At 36.7% G+C, this 4,252-nt stretch overlaps 1 long non-coding RNA gene across 1 annotated transcript; it reads right to left on the reverse strand.

Moving 5' to 3' along the window:
* Positions 1-200: 200 nt before the first annotated feature.
* LOC142408750 (uncharacterized) lies at positions 201-3,911 on the reverse strand. The gene is made up of 3 exons (XR_012775404.1): positions 3,802-3,911; positions 1,346-1,505; positions 201-253 (listed from the first exon to the last, which is right to left on the reverse strand). It is a non-coding gene; the product is annotated as an uncharacterized LOC142408750 (long non-coding RNA).
* Between the last annotated feature and the right edge of the window lie 341 nt (positions 3,912-4,252).

A 4,252-nucleotide genomic window follows, 5' to 3' on the forward strand; every position in this document is an offset into this window, starting at 1 on the left:
GAGTGTGTTTGCAGCCCCTGCCAGGCTGAGGTTACTAATGACACTATTGAGTAACTCTGAATTCCAGCACCCCACTCAATACTTCTGTTCTAACAACAAACTTCATGCAGAAATATCAATTTGTTTCAGAAATTGTTATGTATCCCATGCCTCTGCTTTCTGTTTATTACAGAGCTTTTACTAACCTTTTACCCATGCCTGTTAAACTTCCTCAGTTGCTTCTTGTCCAATTCATTCAGTTCTCCTGTTTCCACTACAAATGCAAAGAAATACAGAACAATTACTGAAGCACGGTTTCCATTTCAAAATACTGTCCTGGTTAGACCTTTTTCCACCATGATTTCACAGATGTTCTATGATTGTGTTTTAGTGATAATTGCTTTAACAGGCAGAGCTGTAAACTTATTTGTAGGTTAAAAACCCTCTTAAACACATACATAATCAAAGTTCTTCGGTCCTCTGGATTGGTAAGAGACCGGGTATTTTGTCGGATGTTCAGACATTTCATACCTGAGTTCAGTCAGAATAACTTTATGCCTAGTATCTGTCCCTGATGATCCTTACCTTTTTTCTGATGGAGTCTCTGATAGTACTTCACCTTTATTAGCAAAACAGGTTTTTATCCATCAATTCTAGCATTTCTATCTATTTTAATATATGTATTTAAAGATAGGCTTTGTTTCTTTTTATGCATTTCATTAGTTACTCTGGAAATTTGTTTTGGCCCTTCTTGTGTTCCTCATACATACTAACTATTGTTATTTATTTTATGTTCCTGTTTATTGGCTACACTGGGTCAGATTTTTGATGGATCTCTTCTTGGTTCAATCATTTGAAATTTGTTATTTAGCTATGCAAGTTTCTTCCTATTTCTCATTTTGTTCAGCAATACAACACCTCCTGAGACACTATTACTGTTTCCTTAAGTAGAATAAATGCCATATCCAAGGAGTTTACTTTTCCTTAGGGCATTTTTGATGAGCTCCCTCATTTTATTAAATCTGTCTTTCTGAATTTTATTGTCATTCTAACACTTCTGTATACATAACTTTCTCATGATATGGATTCTAATTATATTGTGATTATCATTGTTTTGTAGCTCTGCCAGCACTACAATTTAAATGAACATCTATGTTCTACTTTTATGACTGAAAGAGGTATTCACATCACCTAACTCTAGACACTTAACTTAGCTAAATTCAGACACAATTTCCCTAGGTTCCCTACATTGTCAATAAAGACAAAAAACACACCTTCAGGAGGTGATTCAGAAAAAATACCACTTGCCAATATGCAAAGTATACATCCCATCTGAGGAAAAACATTCTAGCTCCATTTAACTCACCTGGGTTGTTACAGTGAAAAAACTGACTTTCAGTTTTCCATGGTGTACATAGCCTTTGAGAGCAATGATCTGCTTCCTCTGAGTGCGCGCACATCCCACGGAGCCAGAAGGGAAACAGTCAGGTATTGCTCATGCAGCCAGAAGGGAAGAAAAATGGCATCTGTTCTAATTAGATAATATTAAATAATAATGTTCTAATTTTTAATTAGACTGTCTCTTTAAAGAAAACAATTTGTCTGAGTAACGTCTTTATATCTTCATGAAGTCTTCATAATGACAAGATAAAACCTCATGCTGTCTGGGAGTCAAATTACCCAAGTGCTTCTGAAAGGGAACAGTATTTCATTAAATGGGGCATTTTCTCTCCACAATTATCAGAGAAACTACAAGAAATACAAAGGGATTTGAAACTAACATGTGTCAAGTAAGTTTTTGAAAGAATCTTAATATATATATATATATATGTGTACACATTTACAGTCTTCTTGTTTGTTTTAGGAAGACTCCCTGAGGCTTAAATATTAAGGAGAATTAGCAGTTGTGTCAGCTGCCACTTGTCTGAGCTAGATGTCCTATGATAAAACAGTGCTGCAGTTAATGTTCATGTAGCTGAGGAACCATAGCTATCCATTACTATCCAGAGACAGATGTTAAGTTTTGACTCATAAAAACTGTATGAAGGAAACTAATGGGACGCTAATCTCCTGGTACCTCTTGGGACAAAGAGAAAGAGCGAATAAGATATTTAAAGACTACAAAAATTGTTTCCTCTGCAAATGCTTTCCAAAATGTTATAAATAAATCACTAGTTTCATCATTGTTTGACTTTTGGGACCATCTCCATGACAAAACGAAGAGAGCCATGTCTTGGTACTCTGGGACAGCGAAAGCACGTATTTGTCCGAGACACCAAACACCTGTCTGCATATACAAGCTTCTGGGAACAGGTATTTCATCAGCTACTCACTGATGACAATTATGTGATATTTACAATTCCAAAACAATGCAGATAGAGCTCTCTCTCTATAAAACTTTAATGAGCAGCATGTTTTGTTGGAAGTGTCATAAAACTTTCATCAAAGTTCAAAATATTCCCACGAAAACAGCTCTGTCTTTGACAAGGAGATCAGAAATTTGCAGTTTAGATCAAACACTGTGAAGAGGAAGAGAAATGTTGTCTGTTATAATTATTAGGATACGATAATTATACTTTTACAAGCTCAGAAAATTTTTAAAAAGCAGCTCAGTAAACATTGTAAAATCCAGTATTAAGATTAGCTTTTATAGTTTGCCTTATAAGAAGATAAACAAAGTCATAGTAGCTAAAAGCTGAACAATAATAATAATAAGAAAGAGAATGTCGATTTTTTTTTTTTTTGGGGGTACTGTTATTCAGAGACGACCACAGCCACTAGGGGAAAAAAAAAATTGTTTCTTTGCTTCATTCTGGAACAGTACTTTTTCCAAGTAGGTAAAATTCCTTTACTCCTTTCCCATAACTGATACTATAGATAATCTTACAGAAGCAGGAGGTCCTAAATTCACTGGACTTTATAGCAGTTCTTAATTGTTAACTTGCAAGCAGTTGGAACTAAATTGAAGTGTGCAGCTTCTCTATGCAATGGTTGCATGAATAATTGAATAAATGGCCCTTATGACCTTTGGGGCATTAAGAATTAAAACAAATCAAGGCCCAAACAAGAAATAAGTATTTCAGTATGAGAAAAGTTAGGATGTAATTAAAGAAAGGGTAAAAAACCCAAACAATAGAAGCGAAGTGAAAAAAAAAAAAAAAAGAAAAATTCTACAGGATTAGATACATAATATGGGAACAGAGAATATAAAAGCAAATCTCATGTGGTCAATAAAAATCTGATTATACGTGTTCCTTTCAGTTACTACACACAGGTTAATGATGAGCAGAGTCTAAGATTCATCTTTATGGTGAAACCACAACAACAGGGCTTGTCTTTTGTTTCTGCTTCTGGGAGTAGCTGTAGCATAGGCCATAAAGAGATTCTTTGCTGCACTCAGTCACGCATATCTGGCCTCGTTTTCCACACTTTGTGTTGCCCTCCATAGCACATATCAGGGTGCTTGCCTGTTTGCTGAGCCTATTGCTATCCTCCCCCATAAGCTGTTGAAGTTTTAGCCTGTTCTGCAGCAGTTCTTGATTCCTGAATTTTTATACAGTTTAGATTAGCCTGCCAATGGATTAAAATAGAAATAACCGTGACAGTCTCCCTCACTTCTCTCAAATACACCTCCTGCTTCTTCTTTTTCTGGATAGATCAGCCCATACACCATGGTTAGGCCAACTTCCTTAACAGCAGGTATGAAGGTTCAAACTTGGTAATACAAGTCTAGATTCCCAGCCCTTTCCTTGACTATATTCCTCAAACTAAGCCAAGAAATGGTGACAGCACCTCCCTTCCATGTTAAAAGAAAATACAGACCTGGTATCAGACTCCACAGCAGCAGCTCCAGGTTTGGCTCCAGTCAACTTCAGTTGTGGACCTACTTTAAACTCCTAAAATCCAGGTGGAAGACATACTTCTTGGGTCAGTCCTGAGTTCTTTAATCTACAAGACATATAAGGCAATATTACCATTCTAGTAACAAAGTGCTGTACTGTTCAGAGCTGCAAACGTGACCCTGAAAGCCCCCAAATGCCTTTTAAATTCTGTTTTTAGGTACCCACCTGTTCAAACCAGCCTGCTTTTGAGCACGCCTGAAAATCAAGGATCTTTGCTGTCCGAAGTGAAAGTACCAATTAGGTTAGATAATTCCCAGGATTACCTTTGGCAGTTAGCCAAACTTCTGGTCTTTGGCAGTTAGGAAGGTAAACCTTTCTGAGACCCCACCCTTCCTAAATGTGGGAATGAGGTGGAATTAGGACAGGCTTCA

The sequence above is a fragment of the Mycteria americana genome, chromosome 4, assembly GCF_035582795.1.
Source record: "Mycteria americana isolate JAX WOST 10 ecotype Jacksonville Zoo and Gardens chromosome 4, USCA_MyAme_1.0, whole genome shotgun sequence".
Lineage (NCBI taxonomy): Eukaryota > Metazoa > Chordata > Aves > Ciconiiformes > Ciconiidae > Mycteria > Mycteria americana.